Genomic DNA, 21,187 nt, shown 5'->3' on the forward strand with positions numbered 1-21,187 from the left:
TTGGTTAAGGTTCTGTGGCAAAATCATGGTACCGAGGAAGCAACGTAAGAATCTGAGGACTCAATTTGTCAATAGTATCTATATCTGTATGAATCAGGTAAATTTTGAGGCCAAAATTTCTTTTAGGGGAGGAGAGTTGTAGCGCCTCAAACTTTTTATTTTGTGTTTGTGAAATAATATAATGTGATAAGTACTTGTTGAAGTGTTTGAAGCCGTTGTTGGTGCGTTAAATGTTCTGGGTTCAAGTCTTCACGTGGGTAATTAAGATAATTTTGTTTTGCTAAGGACTTTGTGAGTAGACGGCTGGTAGTGTTTAAATGGAAATTGAATTGCTTAGTAAAAGGGTAGTGGGTAGTTGTGATAGTAGTGGATTCTAGGTGTAGTTGATTGTTTTTAAATTTTGGTTTGTCTAAATAATAAGATTAATAAGAAAAAACCCAACAAACCTGAAACTCCTTTTCGATTTTCACGTTTCCATGTGCTTTCCATTTTTCTTCTTTCTTTTCATTTCTTTTTCTTTCTTTTCCATTTGATTTGCTGCCCAATTTGTTTCACATGGGAATCAGTACTTGTTTTGGTTGCAATTGTTCTTGCTTAATCATTTACAAACCCCTTTTCAAACAATTTTTGGTGGGGGTGTCTTGTAAATTTTTAGTTAAACCATTCTTGAGTAAGTGTTATGATTTGCTTTATTGATTTTATTTGTTGTGCATAAGCTATGTGTGGTGTCGTATTAATCATTTAAGTGTTGTTAGGGGAAGTTCACGAAGCGATTGATCCTTCAACAAGTTAGGTGCGTGGTGTTCGGCTGTTTATTTGGGGGTAAGTTGTTAAACGTTAAATTAGGGCTATTGTGTTGTGAATTTTTGAATTTAGATTCAATGTAGGAATATATTAATTGAATTGAGGTCTGTTTAATTAGGTGATGGTAAGCTCATGAGTGCTTCCGAATCGAAAGCGAACTAGGTGTGTAACGAGAAACTCAAAAAAGACAATCGGTGAAAGTCAAAATTAGGGCCTGTCGATGCCACACGGACAAGCCACTTTGGGCCATGTGGGTCCAAAATTTAGAATTTTTCCTTAGGGTCGTGCATGTTATCTGATTGACTGTGGGCCTTTTGTGAGGTTTGTATGTGTTTAGGCAAGCCTTAAAGAATGGAATCTGATAATTTGTTTATATGGAATCTGGCGCAAACAACACCTAAATGCATGTAATGTAATGCAAAATTATCTACTATGTATATGCATGTTTATTATTTGTTATACGAGCATGCCTGATATATTAATTTTGGTATCTGTTAATTTTGTTGTATCTGGTATTCTATTTGTATCTGAATATGGGGCAGGGTATGTATTATGTGGAGAAGGTAATCTGTGTGAGCCGATATCTTGTTAATATTCTGGTAGCACTGCTGCGATTATTCTGAAAAGTGTAGTATGGACACTATGCGGTGTTTAAGGCTGGATGGGTGTTTAATACCCCATATGGTGTGTTGGGATGGTCGGAGTTGGTGTGTAAAGGATGGGGGTAGGACCATGCATATCTGTATCTATACGACTCTGTTATGAATCTGATTCTATAAAAGACTTATGTCTGTATCTATTTTGCCATGTGATTGAATTTGACTTTATGTTTATGTATGCGTTACAGAAGTTATCAAAACTCACTCTCTGTTGTCTGTTACTTTCAGGTAACCCTCAAACTTAGGGGGTCAGTACGACGAGAGCTCGATTGTGTTCACAACAACGTAAAACTATTATTACTTCAATATGGCTTACTTAAATTTCGGTTTTGGGAGTTTTGTATAATTTAGACTCTTCGGACTATTTTTGGTTTTGGATTTTTATTTTGGTTTTCTAGCATAAAGACCGATAAAACGGGTTTTTACGAAAATGATAATTTTTTTTTTGAAAATAACGGTTTTAATGAAACAATCCGATTTACTAAAATATAAACTCCGCTGCAAAATAAATGATTTAATTGAAAGACGTAAATGAATAACGATTTTTAAATTAAATAAATATGTCAACACGTTTTTCAGACAAATCAGGCTTATTAAGTAATAACGGTTTACGATGATATCATATTAAAAGGAAGTCGGATTTTTAGTATTCTTACGTAACGCTTTCGGATTCGGCCGTAATGTTTAGGCCGGGTTTGGGGTGTTACAAGTGTCTTATAGGGGTTTAGTAAAATATTATAAAATAAATATTAAAAAAAACACATTTCAAAATGTTAAGGTATTTATGGAATAAAAAAAAGTATATTACCAATGTATTAAATACCCCTTATTATTAATTAGTTTCAAACAATTCGTTTCATCATTTATTCTAAATACACAATTTCCACAAATATATATATATGAATAAAATTTCTTGTATTTATTATTAACTTTTCCTTCTCCCATACCAAATTTCGTACAAGAAAAAAAAATTGAGAAATTGGATATAAGACTAAAACAGACTTATTCCACTATTAATATAACATAAGGGTGTGTTTTATAAACAGAAACCTTCTGAATTTTATAATTATTAAATTCATATTATAAAACTATTTGATATATTAGTAGAATATAATTTTTTTATTTGATAATAATATATTTTGATTTTTTAAAAATTTATTATTTTATAATTTTAACCTTAGTAGTATGGTATTATTTATTTTATTTTGATTTATTGAAAATTTCATATTAAGTAAAAAATTAACATAGTTATCAAACACAATTAAAAAAATTAAAAGGTAAACTACACTCGTAGTTATCCAATTATTATTATTTTTAATCACTCAACTAAGAGGAAAGTTACAAAATGATCACCCAACTATTAGTAAATTTTTTTGGCTGCCCTAATATGCAAAATTACAAAATGGTCACCAACTATTTAATATTGTATCTTTTTGTCACCAGTTGATTAACTGTGATAATTTTTTAAAATTAGTATAATAGCAACTTTAACTCTCAATATTTATATATTGTGTCAATTTAATCTTAATAAAAAAATAAATCATCATCATTTACACATTGTATAAATTAGTTTGTGTCTGTTTCCATAGGTTAAGCTCTTTGTTTTCATGTGTTTGAACCGATGTTGTCTTTATATCAACTTTATAGAGTTACGTACCATTTAGGCTTAAGAATAAACTAAAAAATCAATTAAGCTCATCCGTTAATGATTTTTATCTTTGATCATATTAATTGTTAAAGTTAATTAATGGACCAATCAGAAGGCAACACTATGATAGCTCTAATTTAATATTTCATTTCTCAAATAAAAATCATAAAAATATTAAAACTATGAAAATATTAAAATCTTATATAAACTTAAAAAAATTACAAAATTCATTAAAAATTCTAAAAAAATATCTAAATATTATAAAAACTTATAAAAATTCAAATAAATTATAAAAATAGAATTAAGGTAAGCATAGAATTATGAACTATTCAACTTAAAAAAGACAAAATGTTTGGCATGAATAATATTGCAAAAGTCTACTTGCAACTAGACCTGTCCATGGGCCGGGCCCGGAAAATTTTTTTGGCCCGACTCTTAGGCCCGGGCCCGTGCCCGGCCTAAAATATGGGCCTAAAATTTTGCCCAGGCCCGGCCCGGGAAAAAAAGAATAAGCCCGAACCCGGCCCGGCCCGGCCCGATTTTTAATAAACACAAAAAATATTTTAAAAATAAAAAATATATTTTTAAAGTATTTTAAAAATAAAAAATAAAAATAAAAAATATATATTTATTATATTCGGGCCGAGCCGGGCCGGGCTCAGGCCAAAAAAGTTGAGCCCGAGCCCGGCCCATTTTTTAAACGGGCCTCATTTTTTTGTCCAAGCCCATATTTCGGGCCTATATTTTTACTCGAACCCTCCCATATTTCGGGCAGACCGTCGGGCCGGGCCGGACCGCCCGGCCCATGGACAGGTCTACTTGCAACACAGTTCAGCTGACCAAGATATCAGGTACCAAATAAATATAAGTTACCAAATTCAGATATCTCCGTATATATTAACCCTTATAAGAATGATTATTCTATACAGTAAACTATATAAGCACAAGTATATATTTCATTCAAAAACACATAACCATATAAGCTTTTAGGATTTAAACCTAAGATGGATTATAATCTCTAATGGCTCAAGTTTACTATGTAATGTCTTATTTATTTTTTTACGAAGTTACTTTTTTCTTACGTAGTAACAATTATTTAACATACATATCATATAGTTTATGAGTATGCAAAAATTGAAGTACATATTTATTGGTATTGCTCTAAATAAGGAAATCGTGCGACGGGTATAGCAACAAGTGATTTCTATTTCTTCAAAAAAAATCCCAAATTTATCTACTAAACTAGGCTTAGTCCCCTCTAACATCTAACAATCCTCATTCTAACATCTAACATCTAACATCTAATATATATATATATATTTGTGATTCTTGTTTACAATAACTTCAGTGGGCACTATGGAATGCTATGTTCTCCTGTTTCTTAGTTCACTAATGATTTTTGTTATAGATGAATCAGGCTTGGATGAGTTTAGAAAAGGTGGCTGAGGGCAGTGATTTGGAACAAATATGTTGTTGGAGGGAAATGATTCAATATTTTTAAAATTTCTGTTATTGTTATCGTAATGTTGGCTGTGTTTTCTTTTTAGTTGCCAAAACATTGCGTTTTATTTTAGTTAAACTGTGCGCAGAGAGAAGTCTTAAACGCACCGTTTTGGCAGAAGTCTTTTATTTGAAATGATGCGTATTGGTGGAGGCAGTTTGGCAGCTACCAATATGTTATTTGGTCGGTCATCTTCCCTATTTTAGCACCAATCAGGCAAAGGAGGAACGACTATGCAAATACAGTCCCAATTTTTCTCATTTTCTTCATCTCCTTCTCGATGTGAAATTTTCTCTAGATCTTCATTCTTTAACAAAGGTGTCAGAGCTTCGTGATCTTCATGGCCAACAACGATGTGACCACACGCTTACAAAACAACATTAGCCAACTGAAATAGGAGTTTTCTCAGTTGGATAACAAACTTGCATGCTCGATTTAAGAAGATGTAGACATTGGCGGAGTTAAAAAAAATTTTTGAGTCGAAATTAAATTTTACACCTTTGCGACAGTAAAAATTCAATTTCATCATTTTAAGAACATATATCCTTATAATTTTTAAAGGGTCAAATCAAATTTTTATCATTTTAGGTGACCAAAATATTATTTTATTATTATTAATTTAAAATTTTATAAATTATAAAGGGTCTAAATTAAAAAGTTATCATTTTAGGGGGGGCCTCGGCGACCACGGATGGGAAGTAGTGATTATAAGTATCCTTTATAATGAAGACAAAGAGATCATCCCCAAACAAATATCAATGAGCAAATCTTTATCATTCCGACAATTTAAATTTTATTATTTTTAAAATTTTATGGAGAAAATATATTATCATATAAGTAATTTCATGTTAGTTTATTATTTTTGCATGATACTTAAAAAAAATATTATTTCAATAAATAAATTTTATGGAGAAAATATATTATCATATAAATAATTATTGCATTAATTAAAATTAAAATTTTGAAATTTAAAAAATTATAAGGGCTAAAAATGATATCATTACTATGGCCCATCAGTTGTTGTAGGACTAGACAGAAGCTCACTAACCTAGTTCATGTGCACCTAGACTGAAGTAGTCTAAGGGTCCCTTTGGATGGCATTTACCTCTAATATGGTGCGTTTGACTTTCTTTTTGTCTTCCGCTACAGTATCTAATCTCATCGCTGTTGACACCATTTTTTGGATGAAAAACGGGGTCAATTTGGATTTTGGAAATGAAAACAAAAATAGGGAGTCGCCACCAATCTCTTTTTTTTATGAGGTGTGATTGGATCACCTCGAAAAAAGGGTTGTTTTCAATAAATGATTTGATTTTATTAAAACAAAGGTTTCGGTCCACGAAATCTAGAAAACGGGTTCGGGAGTCGGTTACGTACGAGGAAGGATTAGCACCCTCGATACGCCCAAAATTGGTACCTAGTTGATTACTTAATGTCTTAATGTCGAAAATTGAGAACTTTGGAGAATTTTTTTAAAAATACGATCATTTTATTAAAACATTAAAAATTTTCAAGAAAAAGGGGATATTTCACGTTATTCGAGAAAGAAAATCATATCCAGTAAGTTAGAATACAATGTCTCAAATTCCCAATACGTGAGTGAATGCCAAAATTTTACTTATTTAAAAGATATTTTATTATCTCGAGTTTACGAAAGGGATTATGTCCAGTGAGTTAAGACACGATCTTTTTTATTCCCGAGATCATTTAAAACTTAAGTTTGAAAAGATTCGTGTAATAAAGTTTAAAAGAATATTCAATTGTTTAAATCAAATGAAGAAATCGCAACCCAATACGTTAGGGCACAATTTCTCAAAATATTAAACATTGAATATTACATGTATTTCAAAAAATCATCGTCTCGAGAAAACAACGTGTCACATCCAATGCGTTAGGATACAACGTATTGAATTCTCGATAACGAGCTTTTTATCATTTTTTTAAAAGAGTAATCTCGATTATTTAGGTTCAACGAAGAAAATCGGAGCCCAATACGTTAGGGCTTGATTCTCTCGAAGATCTAAAACACCGAATATTACTTATTTTTAAAATTTCTTTTTTGAAATCTAAATAAAAAATTGGTGTAATGGAAATGATGATGATATAAGCAAAATAATACAAACAAAGGCTACTAAGTAAAAATAAATACAGAGACGAACTAATATAATACACAATTATAAGCATATTAAAACATTCATTCTAAATAATGAAAATGTAAATGAAGAAATAAACAAAGAAAATGTATATAACTATAAAAATATAAAATATATATGTGTTATAAAATATGAAAATGTGAGTATTTACATATATATGAGTAGATTATAAAACATAAAAATATATATAATAAAAGTATGTACATTACAAGAACGTGTATATGTACATAAATATGAAAATTTTAAGATAGAACAATGTGCATATATATATATACTTATACAAATTAAAAAATATGTACATACATATATTATAAAAATTTATTCACATATACATACATGCTTGAAATTGTAAAATAATAACAAGAATATGTATATATAAACATATATGAAACATGAGATGTACGAATGTATGTATATAGATACGGATGGTAGAAATATAGGCATATAAATATAAATACTTAAAATGTATATATAAATACATACATAAATTATAAAATAGATAATATAGTCATGTATATATATTATTAAATATTAGACATATATATGTATATATATATATAGTAAGATTTAAAGTAAGAAGACAATAATATAAAAAACATCACATTCAAATGACAAAATAACCAAAAATAAAGAAAAAGGATTAAAATACAATTTAAACTAAATTGACAGGATAAATTAAAAAAATAAACCAAACGTAGGGACTAATTTCAAAGGCGCGAAAGAAGCTAAGGATTAACTGGGGAAATATCCCGCACCAACCAAACGGCGCCGTTCCAAGGAAATGCATGTACATGGTCTGGGGATTAAAATAAAACAAAAGGAAATTTTGCGGCCGAAATTGCAAATAATAAAAGAATTGCATTGAAAACGCCATAAAGGCGGAGGGGCTTATTTCGCAAATATCCCCTCAAGCCTAAACACGCGGATCCCTTTGCTGGAGCGGGTCGGATTTTCGGGCCAGGAGCTAAACGACGCCGTTTTGGCGTTTTAAAGGGGTGAGGAAAACGACGCCGTTTTACTCCCCTATTTAAACCAGTTTTTTTCCAAAAACTTTCATTTTTCTTTCTTCTTCAAAAAAAAAAATCCCAAAAAATCCTCTCAACTCTCCCCTTTTCTCTCTGAGCGCCGGCCAAGGGTCCGGCCGAGAGCCACCGCACCGGTCGCCGCCCTCCGGCGCCGGCGCCACCGTGTACGGCGACGGGGAGACGAAAAGTCTTCCTTTTTCTCTCCGATGACTCTCCTCGGCCTCCTGAGCGCTCCGGTGACGTAAAGAAAAGGGTAATAAGCTTCTTTTTTTAATCCCTTTTTATATATTTTTGTGTAAAAAATGAAAGAAATAAAATTGTAAAAAAACAATAGTAACAGTAGAGAGAAAAAAAAGGAAAACCGATCAGAAATGGGTGTTCAACCTTTTTTATTTCTCTTCTTTGTGGAAAACAGGGGCCGAACCCCTTACAATTTTTTTGAATGGCCTTTTATAGCCATTTTTTCACAACCAAAATCCCTATTTCCTACTGCTATTGTATCCTTTCTTTTGCAGGTAGAGTAGGTGAGGGTGTCGGTGGCAGGTGCGGCGCGAGTCAGAGGGCAGGTGGCTGAGGTGATTGACGGCGGTGGGGTGGTTGACCAGCAGGCCTGGGTGCGGCGCAAGTGGCTGTCAGAGGCTAGGGTTAGGGTTTTTTTCTATTTTTTGATGATTTTGGGCTATTGGGCTGTTGGGTATTGGGTGTTGTAATTGGGCTGATTGTTTTGGTTTAATTATTTTGGGTTCTTATTTTTGTTTAGGTTAATTGGGCCCGGGCAAATGGGCTGTACAGCTGCCCCTCTTTGCTCGTTGTCGTATAACGAGAACAGAGCAAAGACTAAGAAAGGCCTATTTTGCTTGGCCTCGCCGATTCTTGACTTGTTCTGGTGCTTCTCTTCCTCAAGTAGCTTCATTCCAATCCACTATGTTTTGTTGCTTCAATCCACTCCACTGCACTTCAGAAAGATCTGACTTATAGCTTTAATCTTCTTCACAGCAACTTCAGGGGGGTGAGATTTGTGGTTTAAGCCTACTCCACTGTAACGTTAGGCATTGGAGCTTTAATCCGCTTCACTACAACTCCAGAGAAGTAGGATTAGTAGCTTCAATAATGTCTGACGCGATCCGCTCTTCTGTAACTTCAGAGAGATAAGATCCATCATTTTGACCCACTCCACTGCAACTTCAGGGAAATCGGACTCATATCTTCAACTTGGGCCACTGCAACTTTAGGGGGATAAGATTCGTGACTTCAACCTGCTCTACTGCATCTTCAGGGAAATAAGACTTGATGCGATCTACTCTGCTGTAACCTCAGAGAGATAAGATCCTTTATTTTAATCCGCTCCACTGTAACTTCAGGGAGATAGGATAGTGTCTTCGATCTGCTCCGCTGTAATCTCAGGGAGATAAGATCTCTGGCTTCAATCTGCTCCACTGTAACCTCAGGGAGATAAGATCTGAGATTCTCCGGTCTACTCTACTGTAACCTCAGGGAAATAAGACCTGATGTGATCTTCTCTACTGTAACTTCAGAGAGATAAGATCCTTTAATCCGCTCCATTGTAATCTCAAGGAGATAGGATTACTATCTTTGATCTGCTCCGCTGTAATCTCAGGGAGATAAGATCTCTGGCTTCAATCTGCTCCACTGTAACCTCAGGGAGATAAGATCTGAAATTCTTTGGTCTGTTCCACTGTAATCTCAGGGAGATAAGACCTGTATAATAAACCTAATTATGCCTAATGATTAGGATGGCATGATCAAAATGAAACAAATGCTCCTAACTAGACATATGTGAATGGTGTTTGCATGAATGCAGAATTTTATTTTTCTGAGAATGATCTCGCTTAGGTTATCACTACTCGAAGTTTATCAAGGTTTTGTGACTGATGTGCTACAACGCCTTCTCGCTTGACTGATTTTTCTGAAGAAACATTTAGCCAGACTATCCCCATTGTAAACCTCAAAGTTATATCCACTGGGACGCCAAAATTTGTACCATCATTCTCTCACAGTAATCTAAGGGTAGAAATATGTGGCTTTTCCTCTGTCCTCTTTTATCACAATTCGGGGATATAGGATCTGAACCGTTCTGGTTTCCTACACCATTCTCAAGGTGTCGTACCAAAGTCTTATGCGCAAGTGAAGGCTCTCTTCTCCGAGGTAACCTCTTCCTATTGCCTGATGATCATTGCTTGCTTGTTCATTTAAGCTTTGTAATTAACACGACAGCTTGTCATTTTGTTCAATCAATGTTTAGACAACAAAATCTGAAAGGATAGTCTTTAGCTTAGACTCTTCCTTCTTAGATATTTCACCCTTTAAACTTGGTATTTTCTAAACAATAGTCATGTTTCAGGTCCCTATATTATTTAGAAATTTTCCAGAGTAATGTGCAAAACTTCTTTCCTGAAAGTTTCATTAGTTCGTTAATCACTATTCCTATGCAACATGTTTGCAAAAAGATCATAACAATGGATAAGAATAAAGCTAGTTCTGATCACAACTCAAATAAAACATCAAAGATGGCGAAAGAAAAGGTAACAAAGAAATGGATTGAGAATGTGTGTTTTCACAAAAAGAAAGGAAGAAAAAAAAAGAGAATGTATTTTCAAGAATACACATAAGAACTAGGTGCCCCAGTTATCGCAGCTTGAGTTTCTCTGTACGAACTTTCCGAAGACCCTTCTAAGTTTGACATGTGTTCAGGAGATCTGCAATACTCTGTCAATGTTCCAAGACGTTGCATATCCTTTCTTATTGGTTCAAGTAAAGGAAGATCATCATATCCCCCCGATCAAAATTTGATCCGCTCAAGTCCTGATGTTCCAATCCTGCCCAATACTTGAGTCGCCCTTTTCGGGTTTTCGACTCAAGCCCTCTTTGGTCTCAAAGTGCCCTTTACGGGTTTTCACCTTAGCCTCTCCAAAGTCTCCCTTTTTTTTTTTAGGAAGCAAAGCGCCCTTTACGGGTTTTCACTTTGGTTCCCCTTTCTTTCAAGTGAAGTATTTCTTGACGGAGTCTGCGTTTACAGGATTTGGTAAACTTTTGCCATCCATCTCGCATAGGATCAAAGCTCCACCGGAAAAGGCCTTCTTTACAACATAAGGGCCTTCCCAATTTGGCATCCATTTTCCTCTAAAATCTTTTTGCATAGGAAGAATCTTTTTTAGTACCAAGTCCCCTTCACGAAATTCTCGGGGGCGAACCTTTTTATTATAGGCTCGCATCATTCGTTTCTGGTACATTTGCCCATGGTGAATAGCTCTTAGCCTCTTTTCCTCTATTAGGTTCAACTGATCGTACCGAGATTGGATCCAATCAGCTTTATCCAACTGTAGCTCAGATAACACCCGTAGAGAAGGGATTTCAACTTCAATGGGTAATACTGCCTCCATTCCATAAACCAGAGAAAAAGGCGTTGCCCCAGTAGAAGTTCTAACAGATGTTCGATAGGCAAGGAGAGCAAATGATAATTTCTCATGTCAATCCTTGTAGGTTTCAGTCATTTTCCCCACAATCCTTTTAATGTTTTTATTGGCCGCCTCCACTGCACCATTCATTTTGGGACGATACGGCGATGAGTTATGATGCTTAATTTTAAATTTGCTACAAACTTCAGCTATTGTGCTATTATTCAAGTTCATTGCATTGTCGGATATGATCCTCTCAGGCATTCCATATCGACAAATGATCTCCTTCTTCAAGAATTTGCTGACTACTGCTTTCGTGACATTTGCATATGAAGCAGCCTCCACCCACTTGGTAAAGTAATCAATTACTACGAAGATGAAGCGATGCCCATTAGAAGCCTTTGGTGATATTGGCCCAATAACATCCATACCCCACATGGAAAACGGCCAAGGAGAGGTCATGACGTGAAGAGGTGAAGGAGGCGCGTGTATTTTGTCTCCGTAAATTTGGCATTTGTGGCACTTCCTGGCATGATCAATACAATCTCCTTCCATGGTGGGCCAATAGTACCCAAATCTCATGATCTGTCTGGCCATCGTGAAACCACTGGCGTGCGTCCCACAAATACCCTCATGGACTTCTTCCAAAATTTTCTTGGCTTCCACAGCATCCACACATCTTAACAGTACTTGATCCTTCATTCTTTATATAACACTTCTCCATCTAAGACATATTCAATGGCTATCTTTCTCAGAGTTCTTTTGTCATTCTCTGTTGCTTGATCAGGGTATTCCCGATTCTTCACATATTGTAGGATACTCTGATACCAAGGACAATCATCTTTTCCCTCCTCTTCAATATTGCAGCAATTAGCCGGGGTCTCAGAGATACTCATCTGAACAGGCCTCATTGCCTCAAGTCTATTCACCTGAATCATCGAAGCTAGAGTAGCTAATGCATCAGCCATTTGGTTTTCCTCCCGTGGGAGGTAATAGAAGGTGATATCGTCAAACTCCTCAGCCAATTCAAGAACTAGTTTTCTATAACCGATTAGCTTAGGATCTCTAGTCTCCCACTCTCCTTTGAGTTGGTATATCACCAACGCTGAATCCCCGTATACTCTCAGTACTTTGATGTTCCGTTCAATGGCTGCACGAATGCCCATAATACATGCTTCATATTCTGCCATGTTATTTGTACAATCGAAGTCCAACTTGCTAGCAACAGGATAATGATCTCCACTTGGGGATACCAAAACTGCCCCAACTCCATTACCCGTAGCATTTGAAGCTCCATCAAAATTTAACTTCCATACGTGATCCATTTGAGGATTTTCTTCAGTATTCGCCACATACATCAAGTCCTCGTTTGGAAAATCGAAATTGAAAGATCCATAGTCCTCCAAGGCTCTACTAGCTAGGAAATCGGCTATTGCACTTCCCTTTATGGCCTTCTGACTGACATATACTATATCAAATTCTGAGAGCAAGATCTGCCATCTAGCCATTCTCCCGTTCAAAGCAGTCGATTCCATCATATATTTTAAAGGATCTAACTTTGAAATCAGCCAAGTCGTGTGATACAACATATACTGCCTCAGTCTTCGGGTTGCCCAGATTAGAGCACAACACAACTTCTCAATTGATGAGTACCTCATTTCGCCATCGGTAAATTTCTTACTGAGATAGTATATTGCCCTTTCTTTCTTTCCCGTCTCATCATGTTGGCCCAATACGCATCCCATGGAATTCTCCAACACTGTTAGATACAATATCAATGGCCTATCTGGACTTGGAGGTGATAAGACTGGAGTATTAGCCAAGTACTGCTTTATCTTATCGAAAGCCCTCTGACACTCTTCATCCCATTCACCCGGATTATGTTTCTTTAAGAGCCGAAATACTGAATCACATTTCTCTGTCAGTTGTGAGATGAACCGAGCAATGTAATTCAGCCTCCCTAGGAAACCTCGAACCTCCTTCTGAGTGCGCGGGGGAGGTAAATCTCGTATTGCCTTTACTTTGTCTGGGTCAACCTCGATCCCCTTTTTGCTAACTATGAAGCCTAATAACTTCCCTGATCTGGCTCCAAACGTGCATTTGGCCGGGTTAAGCTTGAGCTAAAATTTCTTTAATATCAAAAATAACCTTTTCAAGACCTGAACATGCTCTTCTTCCGTTCTAGACTTCGCGATCATATCGTCAACATAGACTTCGATCTCTTTGTGCATCATGTCGTGAAACAAAGTCACCATAGCTCTTTGATATGTTGCTCCCGCATTCTTCAATCCGAAGGGCATTACCTTGTAACAGAATGTTCCCCATAAGGTAATGAATGTGGTTTTCCTCATGTCTCCAGGATGCATCTTTATTTGATTGTATCCAGAGAAACCGTCCATGAAAGAAAACAATGAATAGCCCGCCGTGTTATCTACCAAAGTATCAATGTGAGGCAGTGGAAAGTTGTCCTTTGGACTAGCCTTGTTTAAATCCCTATAATCCACACACATTCGTACCTTTCCATCTTTTTTGGGAACAGGGACGATGTTGGCTACCCAATCCGAATACTTGACCTCTTGTAAGAATCCAGCGTCGAATTGTCTTTTGACTTCTTCTCTTATTTTTAACACAATGTCAGGTCTCATTCTCCTAAGCTTCTGTTGAACGGGTTTACAATCCTCCTTTATGGGCAGACGATGCACCACAATGTTAGTACTTAGCCCAGGCATATCTTGGTACGACCACGCGAAAACATCCTTGAACTCTCAGAGCAAATTAATGAGGTCTTGCCTTGTCTTTGCGGTGATTTCAGTTCCAATTTTCACCTCCTTTCCATCCTCTAGGCTCACTATTTCTAACGATTCCCTATGAGGTAGGATATGCTTATCCTCTTGTTCCATCATTCTTAACAAGTCCGGAGATGCATCATAATCTTCGTCATTTTCAAAGTCGTGGGATCCCTCTGAACACACTTCTTGCTCAAAAATAGGCTCCGTGTTTGAGGCAGCGTCACTCATGTCATTGATATCTAAAGACCTATGAGGGCATATCAAAGAATATACCAAGAATATAAATTTATGAATATGTTTGTGCAAAAGAATTACAAATGAAAGAATTATTTGTAAGACAATCAACCAAATGAAAAATATAAAAGGAAAAAAAAGTGACTGATCGAGATGAACGTAGACACGTATTTCATTAAAATAATGATATTTAGGCCCAATGCCTATTTCACAAAAGATTTCATATCGTTTCTAGGCCAACAAACAACAGGAATGTTTTGAGCATTACTCTGAATAAGCCCTAAAGACTACAGGGATTTCTTCAGCAGTCCAATTGTTTAGCTCGCTTCCAGGCTCATAAGGGCAGATCTCCAACAAAGACCTCCTTTTCGTTGCTTCTATGGCGTTGGTATAAACGTTTTCCAACATTCCTCCCATGCCGCTACCGGACACTCCACATTCAGAATGAATAAATCCTCCCGACACAAAAGATGTAGATATGTGGGGAAAGGTTAAAGGCTCACACTTAGCTTCATGTCCATTCAAACGCGCCCTTCTTCTCTCTTGTCTCTTCTCTACTTCTTTCTTCTTCTGCTTCATGTCTGGCTTGTACCCTAATCCAAATTTATCAAACTTTTCTTTCGGCATTGGTGCCTCAATTCTTCCCTGAAGATATTTTCCCAATCCTTTCCCGGGTAAGGCTCCTCTTCCTACCATCAATCGCAATCCCATCTCAGTGGTCCTGGATATTTTCGGTACTGGAATTCTATTTCCCTCCGCAATAAACATCGCGTTCACAAATTCTAACGACCGAAAAGAACATTCTAGTGCCTCATCGTTGATGTCCACATAAGGTGCATCGCTAGTCATCATTGCGATAATATCCTCCTCTGCATCTATTGTTACCAACCGATCCTCCGATACCAACTTCACCTTCTGATGTAATGATGAAGGTATTGCCCCTGCTGAGTGTATCCACGGTCTCCCCAATAGACAGTTGTAGGAGGGTTTAATATCCATTACCAAGAAATCCACCTCATAAGTGACTGGGCCAATCCTTAATGGTACCTCAATTCTCCCCATAACCTCCTTTTTTGTTCCATCAAATGCCTTTACTATGCTCTGGCATGCTTTCATGTGCGAACTGTCTATTGGTAATCGACTAAGAGTGGACAAAGGTAATACATTTAGTGCAGATCCATTATCAACCAAGGCCCCCGGGAGTGTGTACCCTTTGCATCGGACAGTAACATGCAGGGCTTTAGTAGAACCTCTTCCTCCAGATGGTATTTCATCATCACTGAAGAAGATAAAATTGTCAGCACCAATATTGTTGATCAGCCGATCCAGCTTGTTTACCGAAATATCGTCAGCCACATATGTTTCATTTAGCACATTTAAAAGTGCATTCCGATGTACTTCTTAGTTTAAGAGTAAAGCTAATACAGAAATGCGGGCTGGCTGTTTGTGCAGTTGCTCCACAACACTGTATTCACTGTGTTTCAAAAACTTCAAAAACTCCTTTGCCTCCTCTTCTTTTATTGGTTCATTTACCAATGGCTCAACTTCTACTGCTTTCCCTTTCCTCTGTTCTTTCTTCCAATTCTCTTCCCTGGACGACTCTGCTTGAGCGTCATATCTTTTTCCATTGCGCGTGTAAGAACCTATTTCCTGATTTCTTTCTGCTTCTTTCCCAAAATGGTCACATTACACCCGTAATTCCACGGCACCATTTTGTTATCCCTATAAGAGAAATTTGATGGTTTCTGGATTACAATTTTCGGTGTTACCTGAGCCCTAACCTCATTACCCTTAGGGCGTGAGATAATGACCACAGGATGATTTATTTTTGGAGCCTTTGTTCCCAACTCTGTTGCGCATATGCTTCTCATTTCTTTCGCATCTTCATAAAACCTCATCTCCTTGTTATCCATCATGCTTTGAACCAAAGCCTTGAATCCTTCACATTCTTGGATTTCATGCCCTGTTTTATGGTGAAATTCACAATAATTTCCCATCTCATGCCCTTCCTCAGAATCTGAAATAACCAACCCTCTTTTCGCCATTTCTTTCCAGACCCGTTTCAATGGAGTTTTTACTTCAGCAATGTCAGTCTTGACTTCTTCTCCCGTACCTTCGCTAACCATATTCACCCCCTTATCTGCGTGATTAGGTAACGGATTCTTTGCGTTAGGTGAGTCGTCAAGTTTGACGACACCTAAATTGATAAGTCCTTCTACTACCTTCTTGAAGGCAGTACAATTTTCTATCGAGTGCCCAGAAATTCCCGCATGATAATCACATTGCGCGTTCATATCATACCATTTTGGATACGGGGGTTGTAGAGGACTCAAGTAACGAGGAGCAACAACATGTGCATCGAATAAAGTCTGATACAACTCCTTGTATGACATCGGGATTGGCGTGAATTGGGGCTTTTCAGTAGTTTGCCTAGCTCCCGACTCTTGTCTTGATGATCCCTGTTGATTAGCAACCACTTTCTTTGGTTGATTCACGGTAATTGACCTACCATAAGCATTCACATTATTCACTTCATTTTCTCTTTTCCTCGGGGGTGCCCTCCTATTATTTTCTCCTCCATCTATTTTTCCACTTTTAATGGCATGCTCAATCATTTCACCATTCATGATTATATCCGAGAAATTTTTTGAAGCGCTTCCCAACATGTGAGTGATGAACGGGGCTTTCAAAGTATTAATAAAAAGCGTCGTCATCTCTTTTTCCAAAAGCGGTGGTTGCACCTGAACCGCCACCTCTCGCCACCTCTGCGCATATTGTCTGAAGCTTTCGTTCGATTTCTTCTCTAAATTTTGCAGAGTTATCCTGTCAGGCATCATTTCTGAGACATGATTGTATTGTCTCAGGAAAGCCTGTGCTAAATCCCTCCAAGTAGCAATTTTAGCTCGGCTCAGCTGATTGTACCACTTTGACGCTCCCGTAAGACTTTCCTGAAAGCAATGTATTAATAATTGATCATTATTAATATGCCCCGTCATTCTTCTACAAAACATAGTAATATGGGATCCTGGGCAACTAGTCCCGTTGTATTTCTCAAATTCCGGCATCTTAAATTTGTAAGGGAGCACCAAGTCCGGAACCAAGCTCAGATCATTTGCATCAATTCCATAGCTTTCGATGCTTTCTATTGCCCTAAACTTCTCTTCTATCCATTTCCATTTCTCCTCAAATTGTTTTGGAAATTCCTCCTTCGCCTTGTCCTTTTCAACCATCTCGTCAAGATCTGGGACAGCAATATTATTCGGGCTATCACCGGAATTAAAGCCCGCTCCGGGTTGAAAATTTATTGGGATTGAAGCATCGCCTTGGAACTGCTGGGGCCTAACCGACACAGAGGGTCTCCGCGGATGCAGCTCAGTCTGTACTTGCGCATTCGGAGGCGTGAAACCTAGAGGATAAAGTGGTTCACCATTGTTTTCTTCTTCACTAACAATCACAGGACCTTTACCCTTATCTACTCCCTTCAATAATTGTGTCATCTTAGCCACCAGATCATTTTGGGACTCCTCCATCTTTTGCACCATGTCACGCTGAATCTTTTCTATTTGCTCTTTCATTTGCGCCTGCAACTGGTCTTGCATTTCTTTTTGAAGTCGCTCTAGTTTCTCCAACCTTTGGTCCATAATTTTTGTCTTAGCTCGGGTGCCGTAACTTTGTTGGTTTTCCAGGTTAACTGAAATGATTTTATTCGATTAGGTTTTTAATGGTCATTAATGCATATGATGTGATGCAATGCATGAAAAGAATGCAAAGAAAAAGAGGCACTGATTCTAATTCAACTTCATTAGAAAATTTTACTAGATAAAGAGTTTCTTTACATAAAATAGACTACATATATGGCTTTGCCCTTACACTCAAAGCCTTAACCTTTCTAAGAAGCCAAGCTAACTCTCGGCCCCTGTCCGACTCTAACTCATACTTCAAACTTAATAGATCAGCCTGAACGCTAGAGTTTGCAGATGATCAGCTACTTCGCGCACTTGAGCCACCGCCTCTCCCATAATATAATCTCTTTCTCTAATCTGCTCTTGAGACCGACGGAATTGTCTTTGCCACTGCTCATTATTTTCTTCCAGAAGCTCTATCCGGATTTCACTATTTTGCAATGCATTCTCTAGCCCTCCTATTTATCCTTTTAATTTTCAATTTTGTCTAAGCTCGCCCTTAATTCAACCGTAGCATTACGATTACAGTACTGGTGAAGCGATCTTTCTATTTCAGTTATCCGAACCTTCAACTCCGTCTTCTCGTCTTGGCAAACTAGTAGACTCTTTCCCAAGGTGACTTCTCGAGCCCGAGTATCCTGAAATTTCTTTTCCCATTGATTAGCTTTCGTCTTTTCCTCCTAATTTCTTGTCGCCATTGTTCTAGCGTTTTACCCAAGCCAGCAGCTCTTACCGACCTGCGCAACTTCTTGTAATCTGTCTTCAGGCTGTCCAAATCTTCTTCTGCTTTGTTCTTTCCTTTTCTCAATTTATCGGCCTCTAATCTTTGAATGTCCACATCCAGTCCTAACTGCATTTTTCTTCCTCTAGTTGTTCTATCTTCTTCCCCAATTCTAAACTCTTTTTTTCAATTCTTGTTTGATGATTTCTATCTCAGAAGGCAAAACTTGTAAGTGTTCCTCTAAAGATCGAGCAGTTTCTGAATTTGACGCCGGGATGTTGTCGTTGATCCTTTGATCACGCCACTGACTATACTCGGGGTAATTGTCGGACCTACGGCTAAGATCTTCATTCGACGAGTCTGGTTCCAGGCACTAGATATTTCTCGAACCTTCTTCTTGTAGTTGTCCTCCCTATAGGAAAAATCACAATAGGCCAACCCCTGCGTTACTGGTATGAATTGTCGTGATCTATACTGTCTTGATACGAGTAGAGGAGCATATCCGATAGCTCCCCATATCCCGAGCAGCGGAACCCAGTCAAAATCTCTACATCGGTACAATATCTCATCAGGAATTAACCAAGGAGCCCTCCATTCAATATCTTCATCCTGGAGATTCTGGAGTATCTCTATCCATTTTTCTTCTGAATATCATCCCGTCTTGGCGTGGCACCAATTCTCCTAGAGGGAGTAGCTATCAGAGAATACCCGATAAGAGACCTTTTCGACTTTCCAGAAGTGGCTATGGAACCATGCCAATAAGAGCTGCGCGCATCCAATAAACCTTCCTCCCTGCTTTTCGACACGCATTCAAGGATCTAAAAGTTTCAGCGAGTATTGCCGGAACCGGTGTAACCCCTTTACTAAGCCGATCAAACAAATCAGATACAGCCTCGTCTATGTGTCCTAAAGCTTTGGGGAAAGCCACTAGTCCATAGATACCTAAAGCGAAGACATCGACCCTTTTCTTTAAGTCAGGATGTACAAGCACCAAATCTCGCAAACTTTTCCAAGGAACACATTTACTGTCGCCCTTCTGTTGGATCCGGGCAGCGACCACTGTCGCTCATCCAGTGATGTTCATTAATTTCTTTAACAACGGAGGGACAAGCAGCTCTGGATAAGCCTTTTGACTTGATCTTTGGGCACCGAGCAAGGTCGTACTCCTCACAGTAGGCGTCAATTCCTTCCAAAGTGAAACAACTGTAGGAGATTCCAAACGAGCAAGGGCTCGGAATAATACTTGTCCACTTTGACATAAGCAGATAAGGTAGGTCACCGTGTTACATAACAGCTGCTTGGCCTCGACATCCCATTGATCCCAGACTTCTTTCATTTCTCGAAGGTCATTCTGGATACACTGATACGGGTAAATCCCACATTCTGACACGTACCCTTCGGTAAGACTATCGCCTTTCTCCGTTGTGTCATTTCAGCCTATTGCACAGCCGCATTATCCTCTACTTTATCAACACCCTTTCCATGATAAGCTTTCTACCAAGAACTGAACGTAAATCGACACTCTTTTAGAATGAAGATGCCATGCAATCACAAACAAAGTAATTAGCATTAAACACAGAATAGATTAAATAAGCGACAATAATACAATCATTTAGGTAAGCACTAAAATTGGAGTAGCTCTACTAGGTCGTTCCTTGGTCATTACATGTGGTTGGTTCTAAAGTAGGTACCTGAAGCAATTCCTCGATCCTACCCATTTGGCTATACGGACCAGTTCGATTCAGGGGATACATTTCCTATGCATCGGGATGAAAATCCACGAAGACATAGGTACGGATATATCCCGAAAGCGATTCACTATCCCATGCGGAGGTGAAACCTCACGAAGGCGTAGCTTCTCACTCCCACTTAAAGGTGTGACCAACGGTCATGCAATGCAATGCAGAAAGATACCAAATTTAAACAAACAGAGCAAATATAAACCCCAATGGTGATGATTATGATAAGACAGATAAAATGCGATGAAAGGATCATAATTTTAAACCGAATTTTCAATTTTTGACAAAAGACAAAAGTAATCACACGTGGCTTGACCTCTTATCGGTGTCCCAGTGGAAAGTCGCCAAGCTGTTGACACCATTTTTTTTGATGAAAAACGGGGTCAATTGGATTTTGGAAATGAAACAAAATAGGGAGTCGCCACCAATCTCTTTTTTTATGAGGTGTGATTGGATCACCTCGAAAAGGGTTGTTTTCATAAATGATTTGATTTTATTAAAACAAGGTTCGTCACGAATTAGAAACGGGTTCGGGAGTCGGTTACGTACGAGGAAGGATTAGCACCCTCGATACGCCCCAAATTGGTACCTAGTTATTCTTAATGTCTTATTCGAAATTGAATTGAATTTTTTTAAAATCGATATTTTTAAAAAATTTCAGAAAGGGATATTCTTTTGAGAAGAAATCTATCGTAGTTAGAACAATGTTCAATTCCATGTGATTGAATGAAATTTTATTATTTTAAATATTTTATTTCCGGTTCGAAGGATATGTCAGGAGTTAAGACGATCTTTTTAATATTCGAAGATTCATT

General features: G+C 37.5%; 1 long non-coding RNA gene across 1 annotated transcript; it reads left to right on the forward strand.

Moving 5' to 3' along the window:
• The first annotated feature begins 466 nt into the window (after window positions 1–466).
• LOC121216933 (uncharacterized) lies at window positions 467–1,358 on the forward strand. The gene is made up of 3 exons (XR_005913153.1): window positions 467–670; window positions 756–822; window positions 923–1,358. It is a non-coding gene; the product is annotated as an uncharacterized lncRNA (long non-coding RNA).
• The last annotated feature ends 19,829 nt before the right edge of the window (window positions 1,359–21,187 follow it).

This window comes from Gossypium hirsutum, chromosome D05, assembly GCF_007990345.1.
Source record: "Gossypium hirsutum isolate 1008001.06 chromosome D05, Gossypium_hirsutum_v2.1, whole genome shotgun sequence".
Taxonomy (NCBI): domain Eukaryota; kingdom Viridiplantae; phylum Streptophyta; class Magnoliopsida; order Malvales; family Malvaceae; genus Gossypium; species Gossypium hirsutum.